A 25965-nucleotide genomic window follows, 5' to 3' on the forward strand; every position below is an offset into this window, starting at 1 on the left:
TCTGTCCTGAACCTGCTTGAATTGTCTGCCACCAGACTGTGCTCTGACAGAATGTAAACCACTGATGGCGAATAGCAAAATCTCATTCGAGGAGGGCCATTCTGCAAAGAAAAGACTTTGTGCCTCCCCCCTTGTTTATGTACCACATGACAGTAGTGTTGTCTGTAAAAAGCCTGAGTGGACCAGGAACCCAAAGAGAATGCAAAGCCTATAAAGCTAAAAGCAGAGTTCTCATCTCTTTGATGTTTATATGGCCTTTGACTTGTTGGGAAACCAAACACCCTGGACTCTGAAACTGAGGCATCTGTAAACAGCTCTTGGACAGATGACGTAACCCAAAAGGGAAGACCTGGAAACAGGGAAATTTGCTGACAACTTTTACATGAAGACGTGCTGTCTTGTAGGTGCAAGCATTCAATCTTAAGAGTTCTCAGCATCCTTTACTTAGGGAAATGCAAAATTTAAATGGCAAGCAGTGCAGTGAAAAATAAAGTTTGAAATAATGGGAAATTAATAAGAGCTAGTAGCCTTAATACTTTAATGCATTTAACACAACGATGTACAATTTAATTTTATTTAAAGATAGCCAGTGTGCTTTTTCTCAAGGCTAAAAGCTAATGTTTCCTGAAAGCACACAAACTACATTTCACATCTGGGAAGGGGTCAGAAACAAGGAAAGAACAGACAGCAAAGTGGGAACAAAGGTTGTAGCATGCACTTTAGCATGGGTAAGAAAGTGTTAAAAATCTGAAAGATTTTCTTTAACAGTATTTTGAAAGTAAGAGAACAACCAACATCTTGGAAGAAACTGTTGTGGTTATAGTACCTAAAGATGAAAAAGACCCATCAGACCCAGCTTCGTATAGACCCATTTCAATTTCAACCAGGATTCCAAAGTGTTTGTGTCTACATTAGCTAAAAGAATGGGAAAGGTGTTGCCAAACTTGATAGATATGGATCAGTGAGGTTTTGTGGAGGGGAAGCAAACATCTGACAATATTAAGAGAACAATAAAGATCTGAAGGGAAGCAGGATATAAGAAAATACCACTGTTGTTAATGGGTCTTGAGGCAGAGAAAGCATTCCATGGAGTAAGCTGGAATTTTATGAGTAGGGCAATGGAAGGATTTGCATTCCCTGATAAAGTAATAAGTTGAAGTAGAAGGATATATGAAGGATCGGAGGCAAGAATTAAAGTGAGAAGGATTAAGTCTGATAAGTTCTGCTTGACCGAAGAAACCAGGAAGGGGTATCCTCTCTTCCCCTTTGTTATTGCTTTATATTTAAAAAAACTGGCAAAGAAAATAAAGGGCTCAGAAATTCAAGGACAAAACTGGTATGATAATCAAGAAAAGGTGGAAAATTATTTTGTACCTGTTAAATCCAGAAAAGGACATTTCAGTGTTGTGGAACATTTTGAGACAGTTTCAAGTCTTTTTGGGATATAAAATGAATGAAGATAAATTAAAGGCTATTACCATGAATTATGTAGAAGGAATGAATTGGTTCAGTAATATCCATACTTCTGCAAATGTGATAAGATGAAGTATTTAGTTGTTTGGATTAAAAAGGCTTATGCTATGGCAGCTAAGGATATGTTGGAAGAGACAAAAAATAATACAAAAACTGAAAATCTGGAGGCTCTTGTTTATGAATATGGATAGTTAGACAAAAGCAGTAAAAATGCTGTTAGCACCTTTAGTTTTATATACAGGTCAGGCATATTTTTATCAACCAGAAAAGTTGTGAACAATAATTAATACAGAGTTAAAGGAATTTATCTGAAGGTGAAGAGGGCAATAATTAAGTAGGATAAAGATGACAGTTCCAAAAGAACATGGTGGTTTGGGATTATCTGATTTGAAGGGATATTTGAGAGCTACACAGTTAGGGTCACATATATAACACAAACAGAAGGTTACAATTCAAAACAGAAAGGGATGATGATGAAGCAGGAATGAAGTTCAAGAAATAAAGAGTGAGTGGAATTTTGACTGCAGATACTTGAGGAGAACAACCACCATACAAAATATTATATTCATAAAGTAGCAGAAAGCATCTTAAGAACTAAGCAAACACAAGAATGAAAAAAAAGAGATTTTATCAAGTATGGGTCTAGTAAATGGGCAAGAGGAGCCTGGAATTTTCTTGAGAAAACTGGTAAATAAACAAAGGTATTGGGAGCAAATAACTAGAGAGGAAAAGGTAACTGAGTGGGATTGGGCCAAGGAGATATTTGGACTGCAGGCTAGAAACTGCCTTCCCTACCAGGGGTTAGGCAAACAGGATGGGGCATCTTAAGTGAAATACTTGCTGTGGTAGAGTTTTTAGTTGAGTTTGGGGGAAAAAAGCTTGATAATTAGTATGGCATACAAAATATTGCACGAAAACAACAAGCGTCAATCTGAGCAGGTTAGGAAAAGATTGGGAAGAGACTGGAAAGGCAATTTACAACAGAACAATGGGAGGACATATATATGGTTCCCAAGTATGCAACGAAGTCCAGAAGGCTTATGATCTTTCCCTGGAAGTGTTTGTATAGGTATCCTTATACAGCAAGCAGATTTCAAATAACTTTTCCTCAGGTGGATAACAAATGCTGACTGGGGGCATATGCTTTGGTAGTGAAATTGGCAGATTTAAAAAAATCCCTACACAGTACTCAGAGAAATACTGGGTGAACAAACTGCTGTAACTAAGGGAATGACTCTGTTGAGATGGGACACAAGATCTGAATTACCTAGACAAAGTAAGGTCTTATAAGTTTAATTCTTCTGGCTTCCAAAAAAAAAACTACTAGAAAATGGAAATCAAAGTCTAAACCAAATGCATTTGAAGTACTGAATTCTATAAAAAGAGATGAAAGAACTGGAATAAGGTTCTTTAGAAATGGAAATGAGCAAATGACATAGAAATAATAATGGAATTATTGGGAACAATACATGCAGAATAATGTTCAAAGGGAAGGCAGGAATTCAGTAATTTATGTAATGTAGGACTGATGATAGTTACAAGAAAAGAAAAGATATGTGAAGTATAATGTACGTAAATGGGAAAAAATGTTAATATGCCTTTTTTTAACGTATATTTGCCTAGGTCTTTATTCATAACTTAATAAAGCTGTTAAAAAAAACAATGAAGTCTAGACTACAATAAAGATGTCTTCAGAAAGAGATTGCAATCTGAGCCAGTAATACCTCCTGATAACTGACCATCATGTAGCTACCCTAGAAAGGTATCAGCATCATAACTGCATTAGATGGAGTGATGAGCAACCTTTGAAGCACAACCCATTAAAGAAAGAGCACATGACTTGGCTTCAGAGTCAGGCACGTCAGTCAGTACACCCCAAAGCCTAGAGAGCAGAGCCAAAACATAGATGGCCATGTGGGTCTGGAAATTTATGGCCCTAAAGGCTAAAGTGGCACAGGTATACACCTTCTTGTCATACCTGTCCATAGGCCTACTGCCCTTATCAGAAGGCAAAGCATGGAGGAAGGAATCAGTTTAGAAGGTTTTATCAGTGAATACAGAAATCACTGCTAGATCAGAAGAAGGATTCTTGTATAAAAATTTTTGAGTCCCAGGAACTTTGTAAAACATGTGAAGTTTTTCAGGGGCAGGGAAGTAAGATGCCGAAGCCTGTGAAGCAGAAGTATCCAAGAGGGCTTCTAAAACAGTAGGCAGTGCAGAAGGCCTAGGAAAGTTAATTTGTATCATGTCATATCATCTTTTCTAGACCTCAGTCATTTGGGAATTTTCCCACTGGAAATGCTCCATTTTAACAATGGTTTCCCAAGAGATAGCTCAATAGGAGAATCAGGAGACACTGTTTCATCTTCATCTGATCATAAGGCAAGACAGGAGTTGATGTGGGAAGAATAGGCAAGGGATTCCTTCCCAGAAACCAACTCTTCTTCCTCAACAAAAGAATCAGAAATTCAAAGGTTCTAGGAAGTTGTGAAGACAGGGCAACAGAGGAGGGCACAGACAAACCGTGGGTGGGGTGGAGGTGGGGGTGTGTTTAAAGCCATAAGGGCCTTAAAAAGACCCTCAGAGAAATCCTGTCACTCTTTATGGGGATCCTTTGCAACAGGAACCACATACTGGTCTTTTTCTGTTAAGAGGAACCTCATCCCCCTTTGGCTAAGTAGCTGAAAGAAAGCAACAAACAACTCATAGACCAAATTCAAAAACTGCATTCAGACTTGCTGCAAAGAAGGTCTGATCTGATGATTTAACTCTCAGGCTTCACTTATGTACCTTACACCTCAGATGTAGGACATACATCTGATATACAGCACCGGCAAGGGCCTAAGACTTTAGAATGCTGCCTGGACGTACAGCGATCCTTGGCAGGATAACCCTTTTGTAAGGAATACTGCAACAGTGACAAGGAAGGACATTTTTAGTGTTATGTGTAACAGCATAACACCTTCGACCAGTTTGAATACCAGAGCAAGAGTCAAAGTTATGCTTAAATGGTCTATCCTGTAGCGGTCATTTTTGCCCCAGGATTTTGTAATGGCAAGTGTGATGCTCAACTACTGGCCCAGTAATCAAGGAGCCTCAATCCTCACCACTGGCAAGAGTGGGGGAGTGGGGGACGTACAATGGGAGGATGACAAGTACATACACACTAAAGTGCAATTTCTCTTAAAAGCACACAGAGACTACAGTCAATCTGGGGCTGGTTTCTCCTCTTTCTCCAGATGCCCAGTAAGACTCTCCACTGGCACAACTATACAGTTGAGATCTCAGCTGAGTAGCCAAGCCAAGACCTCCAGTACCCTCTGTCCTTTTTAAGGATCCAGACAGCGAGTCACCTATTTACCATACATGATACATACTGTGCAGAACACATGCAGGGGACAATCATGGAAATTTCAAACTTAACTGAAGTATTTAATGTTTGCAGATGCAGAGCTGTGTCAATAGTTACTCCACCTACAAAGTTATTTGCAGGCAAGAATGTAAAAAGGTGAACAAGATCAACTCAGGCCAACAAAGGCACAACTACAACACAGTTTCAACTACCTGTAAAGAAGAGGCAGAACATGCTTGGACAAAGTGTGAACTGATGTCCAAGTGGCAGCTTCCAGTACAGACTGAGTGACAACTCCTTTTACAAATGCTACACACCATGAATCATGGCTGGGCATGCCATGAATTTCCTTTGGTACAAGAACAGGTATGAGTACTATATGACAGAGAAAGAGCTATTTAGATACAATTTGCTTGGTCACCAGTTCCCCATTCTTTTCTGCAAAACGTATGGATAACCGACTCATTTTCCTTCACTGCCTAGTTCTGGGTACATAGTGACTAAGTCGTCTGAGGACATCTAGGGTATCAGGATTCTTTTATCACTATATTGAGGGCCAAAGAAGAAAGCCGGTAAATGAATAGTCTGATGGAGGATGGATTCTGTCACTACTTCAGGCATAAGAGAAGAGTTTGTTCTTAGCTCATCCTACCCTTGTGAAATACTAAGAAAGCCTCCTCACATATCAAAGCTTGCAGTTCAGCTGCTCTTCTAGCTGAGGTACTGGCTACCAGGTTAAGAATGTCACAGATACAGGCACAGCTAGTTCAAAGGGGACTTAAATTATGTGTTTGAAAAATGTATTCAAGTCCTATGGAAGAGCTATCCTTTTCTTTGGCAGAATTCTCTTCAGAAATTGTTTTACTGGTCCAATAAGCCAGCCAGTGGATGACAGGTTGAAATAGTCAACAGGCAAACTCTGACCAGTATGTAAGCCAAGACTTTCCCAAACAACTCACTGAGATGCTAGAGGATCAGTGGAACATCTACTAATCTTGGGTCCTATCCTCTGCCCTGGCATCAGCGGAAAACCTCTTCTGTTTGGATATGTAAGATTTTCAGGTGTTTGGACTCTGGCTTTAGCATATCCATAGAATACAGCTACTCAGAAGGCATCAGGATAGAAGCAGATATGCAATAACAGCTACAGTGATATCGGGTTGGAATGTATTAGGGACCCTTTGTAATGAATCAGAAGGTTCAGTATGGCTGGCAGTACTTAATACTTCCTATTGGACATCAAGCAGTACTTTTGCCTGGGCCAAAATGGTACTCTCAAGATCACCCCAGGCCTTTACAGTCTCAGTTTTTGGATCATTCTGAGGAGCAAGAGTTCGAAGGGGATGCCTAGAGGAATAAATCTATTCAATCTATGGAGGTAGCATCTTTTGCCCACGTTATCTTGCATGGTACTCTTAAGCAGAACTGTACCAGAATTGTTTTTGTCTTCAGATGCATATAGGTCCATCTGACCTCCAAGAAAAAACAACATCATCTGCCAATTCATTAGAAACTCAGCCCAGTAAGTATCACTGTATGACACTAGATAAAGCAAAATGGCTATCCATAAAATGAACATCTAACCTACTGTTAGGATCTCAACTCAAAAAACTCCTCCAACCCCAGACATTTACTCACTCTGCAGCTGAACTTCATGAGAAAATGAACTCATACAACCTGAGACACAACTCACAAGCCAGGCCAACTCCTTGGCACTGCACGTGCATTCTCTTCTCAAGCACACACTCTTTGGCATGCTCTCACTCAATTGTCCTAAAGAAAATCACCCCTTACGCCACACTTAGAATGCAAATTAAAAGGCATACCTTCAACCAAGCCAAAATGCCCTGCTTCAAAACAGGACATAAAACCTAACTCACTGTCCCTATCTCCATTCTACTTCATTTCTCCTCTCAGAGAATTACTGAAGGATGACCCATTTTAGAAACTATTATGAATATTGTACATCACACTCAGCTTGTTCAGTAAAATGTACATATACAATTTTTCTGTATAATTAATCTGAACTAATTGGTTACTAGTTATATTTCTACTTTTTTTGTTTGTGAAATGTTTTATATTTCATCCTGGTCGAGCTTGTAATTGGTCAGCACTGACCAGTACACTACCCTGGTAAACAAATATAAATAAGTAAACATCCCACCTGTACACCACTACATTGAAGGAAGACATCCCTGTGTAACATCCACATATGTGCGTCTGCTTTTGATCTACTCCGTTGATCAGTCACAGTACACAGTTATGAGGGACATGCTGTGTTCCACTGCCAATCCCTAAATAGTCACTACTAATCTGCAGAGGGCACAAGACCTTCTACCCCCATATCACAGTAGTGTTGTCTGTTGCTACCTACAGAGTGCCTTCCTGTCTTTAACTGGCTAAAAGCTCTGAATCCCTGAATCATGGCTAACATTTCCATTACATTTATGTTTTATTCTTTTGAGGAACATCCCGAAGTTCGCTTTTGAGGGAATGACAGTGAGTACTTTGGCCTCAAATTGGGACAACACCCCACTGCCTCGAATGACAACATCTCCTTTAGAAATAAGAGCTGGGCTACAATGACTCGGTCTATCTGTGGCACTTTAAGTAGCCTTCTTATTCTTGACACGAGATACATTCAGGCAGTCAATGGCATGGGTAAACACACTGATTTTACAAGAGGTCTGCTAATAAAATACTTTAAAGATGAAACATTTTAAGGAGTGAATGCTCCAACACATTCCCTTTTCAGGCTGCTAACTAGGCAATATTGTAGTTTACATGCATTCTGGAAATGCACTAGTACCCATTTGCACTACTCTACCCTTAATGCATATCTGACTTACTCATCTGGATGTATAATATTTTTCTTCCCCTCATCCACAGGCTCTTGCCCAGTGGCTCCCCTTATTGTTCCCCACTGACCCGTTCATCCTTCTACTGTTGGGGTAGCTAGCCATCGCTGGTCAGGATGAACAAGAGGGTCTTATTAGCACATCCCTTCCCTAGAGAAGTGAAATTCAGGTAGTAAGGAGTGGGATAGTTTATTTGATCCTGAAAACTACCCTCCCATCTCTTGAAGCCCAAACCCCAGGAGCAGACCACTTGAGCTCCACATCCACATACAATCACATGACTTCCCTAACACATACTTAGTAGGCATGTATCCTAGTGTTCCTTGTAGGTGCCACCCAAGCAGCAAGCCATGATGGACAAGCACGCAACTGCAGCAACTACCCATCCTTCAGGCCTGAACCCTCCATCTCCCATGCTGCTACTCAAACAAACCCAAGTGTACAGCCCAGTGTTCTGCATGTGGCGGAGCATTACTAAAATAACCAAGGCCAGCAATGTTTAACTAACTAACAGTACTGTCTATATGTCAGAGATACTGCAGTGGTGGTGCTGCGGTAGCGTTGTCACCTCATAGCAAGACGTTGTCCCGTTCGCTTTTCAGCTAGAGCATCTTCTGTGTGGAGGCATACGTGAATGGGGCGTGCCTTCATTGAAGGTTGTGCATCAGGGCTGGTAACCCGGTACGTAAAAATCCACTACCAATGATTAGCGGACTGGAATTCCGCTGTGGCGACCCCTAACCGGGAAAAGCCAAAAGACACAAACAAACAAACTGTCTATATGTCAGAGACACAAGCTCTTTGGCTAACACTATTCATTTCTTAATACTGCCTGAACAAATGCAACAAGGCCTACTTTTTATTTTTATACATGTCAGTTTAAACTCAAAAGATTCACAAAAACAGCTCAGAACTAATTTGTTGCTAAAACATACATAATTCCAAGTTACTTGGTTTCAGTTGTACACTGCATTCTGCATTACAGATTGCTTGTCCTTTGACGAATTCATACAAAAAACTAACATATGGTAAAGGTCTGTCAGGCAATTAATGATGCAAATAAAAGCTCAGTGATTACTACAGGTGCTTTGACTTAAGTTAAAAGCCAGTTCCACCACAGGGCAAAATGAGTCAGAGGGAGGTGATAAACTTGGAAATATCTTCTCTAAAATATACAAAATCATGAAACAGCTGAATTAAAAAAGGGAGGTGGATGCAAATATCACGGGCTTCCCAGCATTCATTTACTGACATAACATGTTAGAACACTACAAGTTTTTAACTTCCCTGACACCATTAAACCCTTCTGCTCAGTAAATGTTAAAGGAAATGACATAAATAAAATTTTCTTGCTTGAAAAGTGAAATGCTGACTTCACCTTCATGTAACTCACACAAAATAACATTCTATGTCACGTTATAAAAGCAAACTTTAATCCTTTTGTTGTTTAACTTGCTTTCAATTATTTAAAAAAAAATCCTTGATTATTTTTACAAGTTGAAAGAAAAAAATGTTTCTGTGATTCTTCCAAACCATATCCATTTAACAAACATGGGCTGGGATTCAAAAAAGTTATCACCAGCAGTAAACCCTTTTTACCGTTGGCAGTAACCTTTTGCAATTCTTAGCCCTGCTTCAGTGCTTACCTTAAAGAGGTGCAGAACTTTGGTGTGGTGATCTCTGACCTACCACAAATACTAATGAGGCACTTTCGGGGAGCGGCCGAAAGCTCACATTCATTCATTACTTTCAATGGGTGAGATTCTGTTTGAGGTAAGTACTGGGGAGTTCAGCTGCCAGTTACTGTTGCTGAATGTGTATGTGTGTGTCTGAGTGTCATAGTGTGTGTAGAGGCAGGAGTGATATCATTGTGTGTGTGTGTGTGTGTGTGTGTGTGTGTGTGTGTGTGCGTGTGTATTGTATGAGTGAGGATATGCGTGAGTGTGACTGGGTGGGGGTGTTTGAAGAACACCATGGGTGCATTTATGCATTAGTCTGTGCAAGTGTGTGTGAGGATGAGGGGAGGCTGTCATACCTCTTTAATCCCCCTTAGGCTTACAAGCAGTGGATGTTATGGGAGGGACACTAGTAAAGGGATAGAACAACAGGTTTTGTAGCACTAAACATATATGGGTGAGGTATTAAACACTGCATTATTTCTACATATTACTCTGAGCCACTTAAAAAGTTAATAGAGCAACAGGCTGTGCACTCAGATGCATTTCCAGAACAATAAGAAGTATGAAACTCTAATGTCTGGCATCACTGACTACCTGTAAGGGTCTGTGATATATGGGAGCCACGCTCAAGACATCCAGATAAAACTGGGGGGCTAGACAACACCAGTCAGTCTGTAAAACATTTCTCTAATCCAGTTAAAAACACTTAAAGTTAATAAAGCAGCAGGTCCTGCATCACAATGCATTTTCTGAACAATAAAAATAATGAAATTAATTATCAGCATTACTGACTGACAGTGATCATACATGTTACAGGGGATAGAAAATAATAAGCAATATCAGAGATGTTAGAAACACTTAACCGCTACCGATGCATGTCTGTGCCTCTGGGACAATAAATTAAGAGAATTTGTCTGCTAATACAATGCATTGGCCACCACTGCTGATTATCATAAGGGCAGCAGAATGCATCAGCAACTGCAGCAATCACCAAACGAGGCAGAGAAATGCTGATAATTATATCTTTATTCATTGAGGAAAAAATGTCTTTGAACTGCTGATTTACATGACAGCTTTTACAGACCCTTTCTGCCACAGTCTTACAACTAATGGCCAGACATGTCTCTGAATCCTGCCCATAGTCTCTAAAGCACTGTCATACATTTCATGTGATATTTTTTTACTGGCAGCCTGAGATGCACTGATATTCACAAAAAAAAATATGCCAGACCACTTAAAATGTTCTTCTTTACCTTTTACAAATAGATTTCTTGAATCTGACTACTCCAAGCTTTCCCATGCTGGTGTAAAAAAATTCTTAATTTCTTGGGACTTTCTATTTATATTTACAAAATTATTATGCCATTTTATATTCCATGGCTTATTTTTTATCTGTTTTTCTTCTCTTTCTATTTCAACACATACAACACACTTTTCCATTTTGCTTGTACCTGTACATTCATATGACACATCTGAAGACCTTACTAATTGTGACAAGTTCTTTTGTACCTGTCACTAAAAATGATCCAAACATTGCAAAAAAAGAAAACTACAGGGCTATGCACAATCATCACCATCATTCATTTATTCACTAATTATCCACGTACTCCCATATGGATCTACAGGAAATCCATAGCCTATCCCGCACAATCAAAGGGTGCATGGATAAAAACTTATCTAGAACATAGGTGCTAACACATCACAGCCTATATAAAAACTTCTCTATTTAAAGAGATTGATTTACGTTTTCTTATCTGCACTGCCTCCAGTAATGAACAAGACACATGCTTTCCTGGTGGGGCAATCACCAGTTGTGAGAGGCCATCATTCATGCAGTCATCAGGGCTTTTTCCATTACATTAGTGTTTACCATTTCACTTGGTGAATATATGAGAGCTCACAGATGTAAGGATGCTCATATCCTTTCCCTGACAGTGTGCATATTCCCACACACGCTCCATGAAGACTATGATGTAGCTTGGTAGGTGCCAGGCACTTATACCGATTATTGCTGCCTGCTAGACAACTGTTGCTCTTCAAAAGTGTCGATGGTGCAGCAGATTGGATCACCCTACTCTGCCTGAACAGCTGTTCACAAACATCCTCCCCTGGCTCCTCTAATGCCTGAACCTCAAACTGAACTCAGACTGTCTGAGCTGCAGTCAGGTCTTTACCCCTCTATGACATGAAGTCAGTCACCTCTCTTAATATCACTTATTCTATACCTGTAAAACTATGAAAGGAATTTTTATTAATTGAGTTTCTAATGTTTCAGATAATAAAACTGAATCTGAAAAATACAAACCTTTAGTTAACAATCCTGTCCTAATCATGTACATTTTTAAATCAAGTCCAAAAGGTCTTCAAAGATTGCTTTGTCTTCTATGTCTGTCAGAAACTGTCCCAATTCTTTACAAACCAACTTTCTTGCTGCCTTACTATTTCACTATCTTCTATTCCCTTCCTTCCACACGCACACACACACACACACACACACACACACACATATATATATATATATATATATATATATATATATATATATATATATACACACATATACATATATATATATATATATATATATATATATATATATATATATATATGTATATGTATATATATATATATATATATATATATTTCTTTTTGCAATACCTCATATACTTCACCTGATTAACCTTGCTACCATCAAACCCACTCATGTACTACTTTTTTAACGCCTACAACCAACATTTTCAATTCTTTTATTAAAAAACAAAAAAAAAACATAACCCTCTTCAACTGGTGAACTGCTTCATTTTATTTTACTTAATATCTACCTTAACTACAACTGATAAAATTATCAATAATAATAATAATAATAATAGTAATAGTAACAACAACAATAATAATCTCTTCTCCATCTCAATCATCCCCTTTCTGTATATGGAACTTTCTAAACAATATATTCCAATTGTAAACTGCTGTTATATATTTCCTCCTTTACCATTTCTTATATATTGGGGGCGGTTTCTTAATAAAAGGTTTTGTTTGAGAAGGTGAAGATTTCTACATGAAGTTGGTCAGACTGGTTACACAACTGTTGCACTCAGTCGATGTAAGACCCTGTATGACAAGAGAACATTAATAGTGACCATGGTAATTATGGATGCAAGCATTTGTTACATGTATATTAACAGTGTGTCTGTTAGTCTATTACAAATAAATGTTCACTGATGTAAACAAAACACATGACTGTAGTGTCACTGGGTAGACAAGCAACAATACTATTCCAAGTCCATCCTTCATTGATGACATTTTTTGCACTGGGGACAAATTAAACTAAATGTATTAGACCATGAATTATTTTCTTTAGTTAGAATATATAATTTGTCTAACCGATTCAGTTTAGGATAATTGACCTCAAGATGCAAAATGAAATGTTAATGCTAGTAACATATGAGATTTACCGTACATCATTTCTAACTAATGCAGTCAGGATACCCGAATCAATCATGTCAAGGCGTCTACAAGAAAATCATACAATTGTGAACAAATTATTTACTAATTAAGTTTTGCTATGGAAATAAGTACTCTAAATAGTTAAAGGATGCATTTTTTCGTATACAAGAGGTCCCCTTTGAGTTACATTTACAACATGTCTGATTGAATTAACTAGCATATATGACCCTGTTGCAGAAATAATTGTGAGATGGGGAAATCTGCACAGGAAATTAAATGAGACTGTATCCCATCTTTTGCCCCTATTATTAACAATAATACCCATGCTAAATGATACAAAATTCCAAGTGAATCACTACTGTTTGATCAACGGGAAAAGTACAGAAGACTGATTTGATTTCAAGCAACAGAATTACACCTATACTCTCCCTTATTTTTGAGCTAATACTATAGCTCTTAAAATGGTGTTGCGGTAGCGTTGTCGCCTCACAGTATGACGTTGTCCTGTTCGATTCTTAGCTAAAGCGTCTTCTCTGTGGAGATATGCATGAATGGGTGTACCTTCGTTGAAGGTGGTGCGTCAGAGCTGGCAACTCAGTATGTAAAAATCTACTGCCGATCATTAGTGGACTGGAGTTCCGCTGTGGTGACCCCTAACCGGGAAAAGCCGAAAGATACAACAACTATAGCTCTTAAAATCATAAGAATATTTGGTTTATTCTATGGTATATTTAAAAAAATGTATTTTTCACATCTGACTTTAACATTTAGGCTACTGCATGTTTATAACAGGGCTGTGCTTTTATTATTGGATACTTTGAAAATAGAAGTCAACTGGGCACTATGGCCATTTACACCTTGTCAGTATCCCTCTTGGACCTTACTTCCTTTTTCAAGAAGCAATGGGCCAGTCACAGTGGAGTGAATTTGAGGATACCCATTAAGTTGTCTAACATTTTTCTGAAATAAGGAAATGTGTCACATTACTTAATCTGGAATGGATGTTTATTCTAGAAAAACAATAAGCACTGCATGATGAATTTGGCTCTCCACCATGTTTTGTGTGTTTGCTGAAACAGGTTTAGGTCCCCGGTACTGGTGTTAGTGGGACTGTTTAATTTATGGAGATACAAGAGGTCATGGACTACTGGATCCCTAATGGCCTGAAAGACTAGGCACAAATTTCCTCCAAGGAGTCCATAGAACTTAAATAAAGGGACAGCAATTCCTGCCTCTCCTGGTTGCTCTTGTCTTTTAAGCTTGTGTTCTTTTAAATGAGGGTCTTTCCAGTTACTTGAAAGCAATAGTAAGATACATCCCAAAAAGGTTACTGTATTCGACAATAGGCCTGATCAATGTAGAATATAGAGGAGTAATAACTTCCCTGGATCAAGATAAAATACATTTTGCAAACAGCTGGTCCAGGTAAAAGGATTGTTTAACCACTTGTGCAAAGTGATAATGAAAGGTAAGGGACTTGTCTACCCATGTTCCAAGGTCTCTCACCCCACTTTCATTTTGAAGTAGGGGTGTTGTCTATACCATAAAACAGATGAAGGGATCTGTTTACAAAATGTGTTGATATTGCACTATTTAACATTTAGTTTTAACCTATTTGTAAGCACCAGTCTTTGATATATTTGAGTTCCATTTGAAGCTTGCATGTCTCAGAGGGGGACCAAGTTGTCTACAAACTGGTTATCCACAGTTTTCAGTTGTAAATTTGGAGATCTACAAAGCAGACACCAAATGGTAGAGATCCCAACTCAGAATCCTGAGGAATACCATTGGTCACCTTCTTGTTTACTGAGGACGCACCTGCCACCTTCACTACATAGGTTCTTTCCCACAACCATTTTGCTATTCACCTAAGTATGTAGCAGTCAAGTTGGAGATCATTCAGCTTTTTTATTATGTTAGCATGTGGCAGGGTCAAAAGCCTTGGGCAGTTCAAGGTATGCTGTATGGAGAAGCATGTTCATTGTCCTCAGCATGTGTTGCTCTCTGAAAGAGGCTAGCCAACTTCATTAGCCATGATCTACTCTTAAAGCTGAATTTCTGGGGGGGATCAAGCCTTACAAGATGTTTGATATCATAGTTAATTAAGTCAGTTATGATACATTCTATTGTTTTGCCAATAAGAGTAGTCAGGCTAATGGGTCTGCATTTCCTGGGGTCAGTGGTGGATCCAACTTTGTGAAGTGACATCTTAACATCTGAGCACCATACTTCAGGGACAAAACCAGAGGCTAAAGCTCAGAATGAATAGTTATAGGAGCTGGTCTACTAGGGCAACTGGGTATATTACTAAGCTCTACTGATGATGATTTTATTGTTATGTAGGAGTACTTTTTATTAAGTGTTCCCTGGTTATAAAGGGAGGTTTGAAATTCTGTAGGATATGTTGGCTTTAGTATAGTTCTTTTGGGGTGAAATGGGCACTGAATTTGTTTGCTAGTATGTTGGCCATCTGTACTGGATCCAAGGTAGTGACGTTTCCTAACATAACTAAAGAAATCTGCAACTGTCTTGAGCTTCTAATGTTAGCCAAAATCCATGGGATACATCTGTATTCCTGATGGTGCTTTTTAGTTCCATCAATAGCCTTTTAACGTTAACCCTGATTTCAAGATTTTTTTTTGCTATAGAGTTTAAGGAGCTTTTTTCTTATATTGCAGTTTTATTTACACATGTGGACCACCAGCATACCTCTCAACCTCTTAACACAAGAAATGTGGACAAAGCCAAAAGTAATGGGAGAACAAAGGCCCAAAAACAGGGACAATATTTAAATACTGCTCTTACAAACTTAGAAAGCTGATATGATAGGTTTCTCTGCATTAGCATGCATTTTCTTAAGGCTATGAAGTCTGTCATTATTTAATGCCCTTAATCCTCAGTGATTTGCTAGAAAATCACAAATCTTATGAGGAAAAAAACAAAAATAACAGGCAAAAATCTGGACTTTTTGTGAAAATCTGGACAGTTGAGTTGCATGAACCACACTACTTTACTTTTAAACTTCCGATTTTGTTCAGATCTGATAAGTTTTATCAAGTCAATGCATTTATTTATGTTTGCATAACTACTCTGTGTCACTATCCTGGGTAATACAGCTAAACTTAAATTTTGAGACTTCATCACAGAACTGTAGACTGTGCATTTGAAGCCTGTTATGATAAGCATTGGTATTATTACGTGCAGTTATAATTCTGAAATGCTAGGCCATTAAAGAGCCTGCCCAGTTATAGATTTTATTACATGCCAAGAGTTAAAATATGAAATAAATTACTGATAAGATATTATATAACAAGTTACTATGGTAAGCCTGCCCTAATAGGGTCATACCATCTACTACTATCTGAAGGGATGTCCTGCCTCCCTGAGCTAAACAGATCTACCTGAGCTTTCCATGCGTATTAATACATTCACACTTTTAAGGGAAATGATAATCAATGATATTTACTGCTTGATGTTCTACAGCTAAAGATATATTTGTAATAACAGGGACATGACTGGAGGTCTGCCTAAACTGCCTCTTTGAAAGTCATTATAGAGAGCTGTGTTACAACTATTGCTCTTTGAACAGCAAAATTAAATTAGGAAAATATGCATTAGTAACAAATACGGTCTGTTAGCAATCAGACATATAACTATATGTGGTTACCAGATAACAGTATATACTACATAAAAAAAACAGTGTTGGGATTTGTTATGCCTTCACAGCATCATGTCCTTTAATGTTTCCAGTAAGGAAGCAGGTTATCTGATCAGCATAATTAATTTATAATTTGCAGTAAATCTGTTGTAGAAAGTAATGGAGTAGAAAGTTTAAGAACCACTTGCTGATTCAAATGTATGGAATATAAATGCAGAATACTAAAAACTATGGCAGGATTTTATATGAATTATTACTGTTATCAAATGGAATACTGAAAGGCATGCGTACATAATGTTACTTTATGCTACATGTAAAAATTTCATGCATAAGATGATAGACAAATGCATTTTATGAGAGATGGGTATTATTTATTGATAGACCTTGCTGCTCTAACAATATATGTTTACATGCCTTTATGTGATTCAAAAACAGATTTTTAATAGAAGTTATTTCTTGAAATTTAGATTATAATTTAATGCACTAATTTTAAATAGTAGAAATGGCTTGATAGTTTGCAATGATTTTGTTTAGTCTATTGAATGGAAACTCACTCTCTGATATAAAAAGGTTTAGATTGCCCTGTGATAAGGCAGCACTTAACTGGGAGTGTTCTAAAGGTGTGTCTGTGTGGTTAGGATGAGAAGAATGAATTATGTTGGATACTTGTGCCAGTTGTCCTGTTTTGCTTTATAGTCCAAGAAAAGGAAGGAAAACTGCATTGGGATTGCATTGATATGATGTTATAGCTCTTACAGGCAATAAATTAATGGAAACTTTTATGCTACATGCCTTGTCACCTGTTGGTTATTCTGATGGGTATGGAAGTTGGGGCACGTTATGGACTCATGGGCAGCTAACAGCCTGTATTTAGTTATGACTAAAACATCCTGCAGGATGTTGTATGTGAATGCTGCACTTAGCAGTGCTTGCTTGAAAGGGCTAAACCTGAAATATACTACGTTGTGTTATCTAGTTAAAGCAACTTTATAAGGAGAGGATTAAGACACATAAACCAAGAATTATAAAACTGATGCATAAATTACACTGAAATAGTGATGCCAGAAATTAGTTGTACTGCAGAAAGGGGCAAAAAAGACAAGGCGGGGGCTCTCAGCAATGTGTTCATAGGTGTTTACTAGGCTAACAACCACAAGGGCCTTTTTAAGCCTAGCCATGCATCCCAAATCTCTGACTAGTTTTGATACCCTTGACAAGTGTAAGCATGGGCCTGGGGAGATGAACCATTTACAGGCTGCCTGTGTCCATTAGAGACATAGGTGCCAAACCAGGGATGAATTTCCAATTTCCCATCCAATTGTCCATGTTGCACTTGAATTGGGTTAGGGAGGAACTCCGCTTCACATGGATGGGGAGTCCGTTCCATAGACGAGGTAGTCTCTGGGATACATACCTATCTCTCCAGCAGGTCCTATTTATATCACAGGCAAGGTTTAAATCTTTAGAATGGGTAATTCTGGTGCTGTTCGTTTTGTGGATATGCAGGAGGTTCATCAGAATGGGGTCTGACAATGCCCTATATGGCAGGCATAGATCTCCCCTCAAAAGCCTGTAGGAGAGAGAATACAGGGATAGGGCTTTGAGGTGGTCTGCGTATGACATATTACTTACGCCTTGTATTCTTTTAGTGAGGAACCTCTGTGGACGTTCCAATTGTTGGATATGCCTGGTTAGGTACATACCAGAGGTGGCATTGTGCTCAGTGATAGACATATTTTCTGTAAGGTGGCAGAGGGTTTGTAGTAAATCTCAAAAGAAGCACACACATTCAAGTAACAGATTAAGACAGCTTGTGCCAATGGCATAAAGGGATAAAGCCTTAACTATGGCCTTGGTGACCACAGTTCAAATACCAGCTTGGTTAACTGATGCTGTAGGGTAGGGTGGATGGGTGAGCCCATTCTGGGTAGGAGGAGGGGCACACCTATGCAAGTGGAGTTCCATGGTACAGACTGGGAAAATAACCATGAGGTGCTAACTGTGGAGGTGGCACTTCTGTTGACTTCAGCCCCTTGCAGAAGTGAGGGGTGCAGTAGTTTCGATATCTACTGCATTCCCCACCCAAGGGTTTTTAGTGGGCATGCACAAGAGAAAGGGTCCTGGGGAAAAAGAGAAAATCTTAAACTGTCATAATGGCTACATAAATGACGACCCCTTTCCAATGATTCTCACATTCATTGATAAGGTAATGAATGGTCCAGGAGAGGGCGGATGATCAGAGAGATCAGAAAGTAGAAAACATGAAATGGTCAAGACTAGGACTAGACTAGTTAAAAAAATTCACTACGAAGAATGATTACGAGAAGGGAATCCAGCTAGGAATCTGAAGAAAAGGCAAACGACAAGTCGGTGAAGGGAATATTTATTTGAATTTACAGTGTGCTTTGAATAAGATGCATCTAGCTTAAGTAACTGTAATTGTAATTTATATAAAGTGATGGCAGAAAGAAATAATGCATGAGAAAGTACAACTGTGTAGGTAACTTACCACAACTGTAGATGCACCAGTGTGGTCACTGCTGCAGCCATCCCTGTACAGGTCTCAGTGTAGGCAGAGTCCAAAGCCTGGCCTGATTGCCAGAGCTGAGCACACTTTCACCATAGTCAAGCTGACAAGGTTCCAATGCAGACATCTTCAAGTATCTGGTATATAGATGGCATCTGCTTGTGTCATCTTTGGTCCTTTCTTGGCTTCTGACCAGGGCAGAACCATGCCCACACTGTGGGTTCTAACAAGAAACTACAGACATGGAGAATTCCAGTTCTCCTTTGCAGACCACAAAATGGAGATGAGGAGGCAAGGTACAAGTCTGTACAGGGAAGAGGTCGCTGGATACACACCCAATTTGCCATGCAGCCAGATTTAAAGTCTTGAGCTGGCAGTGTAGAATCTGATTGTTTTGCTGAGTGAGCAGGTGAGGAATTGTTGGCAAAATCCATGGTGGGCCTTGAGCCATGTTCCTTAGTATTGGATAACAGTGTTGGCGCGGCCAGTCCGGAACAATGAGTATCATTTGTGGCCTCTCTAATCTGGCTTCCAGCAGCACCTTTGCCAGAAGAGGCAGTGGAGGAAAGGCATACACTGTCAATGTTTTCCAACTGAATGAGAGGGCGTCCACTTTCCAAGCTAGTGTGTGGCATGTCCTTGTGCAGAATTTCTGTAGTTGGTAGTTTTGGGGGGAAGCAAACAGATCTGTGTCTGGGCTCCCCCATTTTTGAGTTATCATTGTGAATACTTGTGGATCTAGTTTCCACTCATGAGGATCAGTGATGTTTCTGCTTAGATCGTCTGCCAGTGTGTTTTTCTTTCCTGGCAGGAATTGTGCTTGTAGATGAACGTGGTAGGTCAGTGCTGTGTTCCACAAGGTCATTGCTTGTCTGCACAGGGGGTAGGAGTGTGTGTGCCCCCTTGCTTGTTTATGTACCACATCACTGTGGTGTTGTCCGTCTTTATTAGGAGTTGTCCTGGATGTAGGACGTCCTTGAAAGCTGTTAGGGCATTTTGTACAGCTAGCATCTCTTTTTGATTAATATGTAGATGCCTTTGGTTTGCAGGCCATTTGCCCTGAATACACTGTCCTGCCATGTGTGCTCACCAGGCATAATCCAATGCATCTGTTGTTATAGTTTGCCTGGCTGTGGTTAAGGTGAAAGGCTGACCCTTGTTGAGGTGATATGCCTGAGCCCACCACAGAAACTCCTGTTGAAGGCAGGGAATGAGTGGAATTATTGTTTCCAAGCTGTGGTTGTGTTGAGACCATATGCTTTCAGATACCACTGTAATTTCCTCATATGCAGTTTTGCAAATGGTATTAGTAGTATGCAATATGCCATGAATCCCAAGGCCTGCAGAATTTTTCTTGCAGGGAGATGGGTCTTTGTTGCCATCATTTTGAAGTATTGAGTCAGATGTCTTTGCTTGTCTGGCTTGAGGTAAGAAATCTGGGCCATTGTATTTAAGCTGGCACCCAGGAATATTATGTCTTGAGAGGGCACTAGTTTTGACTTCTTTTCGTTTACTGTGTACCCTAGGCAACTTAGAAGGTTTTTGACAAATGCCAGATGCTTTAATAGAATGTCTTTGCTTTTTGCTTGAATAAGGCAGTCGTCCAGGTGTGGATATATTTGAATCCCTCATTGTCTGCAGTATGCAATTACTGGTGACAGGCATTTTGTGAAGACCCTGGGCGCATTAGATAAGCCAAAGGGCAGTGCAGAGAATTGATAATGGGTTGAACCTGCAATAAATCGGAGGTATCGTCTGCAATTTTGTATGATAGAAACATGCAGGTATGTCTCCTTGAGGTCCAATGTTACTAACCAAGCATTCTTGCCCAGCATGGGAAGAAGTTGCTGTAGTGTTAGCATCTTGAATTTGGGTACTTCCAGGTATGTGTTTAGAATTGAGAGGTCCAAAATGGGTCTCCAGGCTTTGTCCTTTCGAGGAACTAGAAACAGTCTTGAGTAAAATCCTTGTCCTTGCTCCTGTGTAGGAACCTGATGAATGGCTCTCATGTCCATGAGAGCTGAAATTTGCTTTTGAGCCTCTGCCCACTGATTTGGTGGCAGGTTTGGCATTCCTTTTATCCTTGGTAAAGTGTGAAAGTGGAATCTGTAGCTTTGAGATACAATACTTAGGACCCATTTGTCTTTTGTGATGATGTGCCAACTGTCTGTGAAACGAGCTAGTTTTCCCCCCAAGCGGGCTGCCAAGACAGTTTTGCTTGGTAGTCTGAGGGGTAAGTCATTGTGTTTGTCTTCTGGTAGTTTGACACCTGTCTTCTCCTCCTTTTTGGTTTGTGGCACTCCATTGTCGAGGCTGGTAAGAGCCTTGTGGCTGGCCTCTTCCTCTTGGGCGTCTGTATCTGCCCCTCTGTGGTCTGGCAGAAGCTGGAAAGGACCAGTTTTTGGTTGGCCAATTTCTGCTGAAACAAGGAGGTTGAACCTGTAAGAAATCCTTGACCGTCTGCAAAGATTTTGCCTTATCCTCCATTTTCTTTAAAACTTCTTCTGCTTTTACACCAAATAAAACATCCTGCTGTAAGGGTGCATCCAATAACTTTGCTTTAACATGATCAGGCAACGTTTGTTCTTTTAACCAAGCATGCCTACATATGACAGACCCTGTCACTGCTGCTCTACAAGAAGCTTCCAATGACTCAAATCCACATTGCAAAGTATGTTTTCCCACTTGTTCAGCTGAATGTAACAAATCTTGCATTTCCTTGTAACCTGGTTGGTCTGTATGTGCGAGCATTTTTTGTTTTAATTGAGACATCAGATATTGTTGATATTTCAGCATGTGAAACTGACAATTTAAGGATCTCATAGCTAGAGTAGCTAAGGTATACATTTTCTTTCCCCATCTGTCTAGTGCTCTAGAATCCCTTTCAGAGGACACAGGATTTTTAGCAGTAGAGGCTTTAACCCCTTTGGGACTCTGGGAAATGGTTTCTGGGTCAGCAACAGGGCTTTTATACAGGAATTTGTATGAGTCAGGGACTCTGTAGTATCTGTCTGGTTTGGCTGGTGCAGGAGGTAGTGAATCTGGGATAAGGCTAGATTCTGAATAAACATCATCCACAATGTCTAACACAGGTGGAATTGCAAGTTGTCTGTGCTGGGGTAGTAAAAGAACTCTCTGAGCCTTTTCTTAGAATCAGAGTAATCCTGACCTTACCAGTGGAAATGTTCCCTCATAGTATGTAAGGTTTCCCCAAAAGAGAAGTCTTCTGGGGGAGATGCAGAAGGGATAGACTCTTCAGCATCAGAATCTTCATAAGGGGGAAAGGAATATTTCTGTTCCTCAGAAGAGTCTGAGGAAATAGAAACCTGGTCAGAGGAAGCGTAGTCCTCCTCCTGCTTTGGCCTTTTATCAGGAGGGTGATGGGAACCCCCGATTAGGGTAATTAAGTCTTCAGCCATCTTAAGCATCTGTTTCCTAGGCATGGGGCCTTGTGCTGGAGACTGCTGTGCAGTCTTCTTTGTTTTTAAAGGAGTTTTCAGTTTTGCATAGGATTTAATAGTGAGTGTAGTCGGTCTGAAGACACCTTCAGCAACTGAAGGCGTTTCAACTGCACCGGAATCTACTTCAGGAATGGAGTCGGAAGGGCCTAAAGGTAAAGGTTGTGGAGGCCTAGTAATCTCCGCTTGTGAATCGGATGTCACCTGGGGTTCTAAATCTGCGGTCGTCAGGGGCTGCGTAGGTGCCTCACTGAAAACCAGAGAACCGGCGACTGGCCTAGCAGAGGCCTCGGCATCCGATTTGGATTTCGGCTGCCTGTCCTTATCTTTGCGTTTTTTATGCATTCCGGTCGTCGGTTGCTCCGATGGCATGGTATAATTAAATTTTCTACCAAAATAATGTCAGGTGAAATCAAACCGATGTTTAATAGTTTGTTTATTAAACCTAGCACAAAACCGACAACCTGTGACGTCGTGGTCTGGGCCTAGGCAAGGAATACAATAAGAATGGAAGTCCTTATGAGGTATTTGCTTCCCACAAGAAATGCAATGGTTAACTTTTTCTGACATCGGACTGAGGCAAGAAAAGGTTCCCCAACGAGGTACTTAGCTTTATTAAGACTTCGGTCTGAAATTCGACTTGAAAATCTCAGGAATCGGCCGACCGGCACTTGCAAACTGCTTCTACTTCGGGCACCGTGCGGCAAGAAAGACTGAAGAAAATGCCGTCGGATGCATCTTATATACCCCTGGCGTACTGACGTCAGAGAAGAAGCGACAGCAACCGACGCCAGACCAAGACTTTGGAACTCAGGCCAACTGCGGGACCGCCTGATGGCAGGATAACCCAACAGTGATGACTGCAGTGGTGTAACACGATGAACATCAAGACTGCAACAATGATCCTATTCAAACATCTACTTACCTAGCTCTGCTATGTTCCTCACTGATCACTGCTGCAGTCTTCACTATAGAGATTAACAAATCTGGCTCTTCCAAGTGTGGTTGTTGGCGGACTGCTCTATGAAGGATGGCTGTATGTGCTTCAGGACAGCACAGCACATCCATCCCTTGCCCCGGATATCACACCTCATCTGTACGTGTTTTGTGACATGACAGCTGGAGGCTAAGTGGCTGCAAGGCTGCCATGGGCACTAATCCCTCAGAGGAAGGCTATGGTAGCTCCTGTACCCTTTGTGGAGCGCACACTGATTCTTTCCTGCAGGATCCTTCCAAGTGGCTTACACCAAAAAATACAAACAATGTCTGTAGTTTGTTTTGTCGCTGTAAACCCTTGTTTGTTTTTTGCAAAGGAGAAAACAGTCGGCCTTATTTTTTTAAAAGTTTTAGTTCTGTCTAGATAATATCTCAACTGGAATTCAGGATCCTTTCCCCCTTATCCTGGGGATTAGGGATAAAACTAAGTTGGAATGCTAGTTGCAGGACTAATTCAGTTATAACCTCTAACATAAATACGGGGGCGGTCACACAGTTAACCTGTCATTAAGGAACTGCAAGAAATACTTCTTTCTCATAAAGATTTGGAGTCGTTTGACCCTCCTAGCAGATGCAGGAGCAAGGAGGAAAGCAACTTTCAAAGTCAGACAGTTCAGAAGTACTGCTGCAATCAGTTCAAAGGGTGGAAAGGTCAGCTTTTCCTGCTGAAAATTCAGATCCCAAGCCAGGACACTCTTGTCCTGGAAGATGTCAAGTCAGGGATGCCCTTCAAGAATTGACAGATGTCTAGAAGTCAGTGTAGGATCTATAAGTCAGCAGGCAGACAAAAACAGACAAGAGGTGTGCCTTCAGGAAAGCAAAAACTTAAACACAAAAAAGCAGTCCAGAAAAATACTGGATAATCATTGGCATCTCTACCTCCTTTCATTGCCAGCTGCTCCTTTGGCACCAGAGGGAAAATCCATTTGGAATATGACTGGTACTAGGCCTCATAGCTTCCTTCATGTCTTTTAAGTATGCCCTCCAGAATACAGACACTCCAAGATGCTAGTCTAAGCATGGACAGTTCACAAACATGCTCAGGCAGGGGTAGAGGTCCTCCCTTACCACCTGAAGCAGGTGAGAGAGCCACTGTCCCTTGTCAATAAGGGGCAATCAGAATAATTTCTGGCATCTCCTCTGTTTCCTTTTCAACTACTCAGAGGACAGTTTGGTATGTACCTAACCAGGCATATCCAACAACTGGAATGTCCACAGAGGTTCCTCACATCAAGAATACAGAGCGTGCAAGTAAAATGTCCTATGCAGACTGCCCCAAGGCCCTATCCCTGTATTCTGTCTCCTACAGGCTTTTGAGGGGAGATCTATGCCTGCCATGCAGGGCATTGTCAGATCCTACCCTGATGGACCTCCTGCATATCCACAAAACAGACAGCACCAGAATTACCCATTCTAAAGACTTAAACCTTGCCTCTAATATAAATAGGACCTGCTGGAGAGAAAGGTATGTATGCCTGAGACTACTCCATCTATGGAATAGGCTCCCCATCCATGTAAAGCAGAGATCCTCCCTAACCCAATCCATGTGCAACTTGGACAACTGGATGGGAAACCTGAAATTCATCCCTGGTTTGGCACCTATGTCTCTAATGGACACAGGTAACCTGTAAATGGTTCATCTCCCAGGCTCATGCTTACATTTATCAAGGGTATCAGAACTTGTCAGAGATTTGGGATGAATGGTTAGGCTTAAAAAGGCCCTTGAGTCGCTAACACCTATGAACCTATAAGAAAAGTTATAGGAGGGAGAAAGCACAGAGAAACAGCCAAGTGCAAATCATTGAGAAGTTATCCACTGTCTAAACCTGCTTGCTTGATGTTCTGAAGCAGAATTTATTTCTTAGTTGTCTGTTACTAGGAGAAGCAAAGAGCTCTACCTCTTGTACATCCCACTTGTTCATGAGATCTAAGAATGTATACAATGTACAGCATCCAGCGTTTAATTGGTTAACTACAGAATTCTCCTGTGTCTGTCAGTTGTCTCCAGCAGTGCAATGAACTTCAGGGCCACTTCCTAAGCCTTCAAAGCTTGTCTGTAGAGGTGGTAAGAATGTATTCTCCCTTAGTTGATTATATACTGTCTGTTATGACATTCAGGATTCCAGGTTTTCAGACTGCACTGAAGGCTTTAAGAGCCTAATCAGCAGTTATCATCTCCTTACATTTATGTGTACTTTCTTTTCCCTTAGTTAAATATAAATGAGCATGGGAGACAGATCTGAATATTTTAATTATAGAAGAGGCAAATCTCATTCAGTTTTTCAGATATGCCACCAAATCCAGTAATTTAGATTCTTCGACTGTCAGTGTTTACTTTGGTACTTTTACACATTGCACAGGCTTGTGTTATGTTTCCCACCATTCATACTTCATGTTTAACCTGTCAAATGTGTGTACTGGGAACATGAAAGTACACATTCTGGGAGTGCCAAGACACAGCACCTCTAAAAAGGGAAGTGCAGGACATCTGCGATACGATTTTTCCAGGAATTAAAACCA

General features: G+C 40.2%; 1 protein-coding gene across 2 annotated transcripts in view; it reads right to left on the reverse strand.

Annotated features, from left to right (window-relative positions):
• The window catches only part of LOC122792230 (arf-GAP with SH3 domain, ANK repeat and PH domain-containing protein 3-like), a 1314966-nt gene that overhangs the window by 704247 nt on the left and 584754 nt on the right, over nucleotides 1-25965 (reverse strand). The window lies entirely within an intron of this gene.

Source organism: Protopterus annectens, chromosome 1.part2, assembly GCF_019279795.1.
Source record: "Protopterus annectens isolate FY-2018-M chromosome 1.part2, PAN1.0, whole genome shotgun sequence".
NCBI classification, from domain to species: Eukaryota; Metazoa; Chordata; order Ceratodontiformes; family Protopteridae; genus Protopterus; species Protopterus annectens.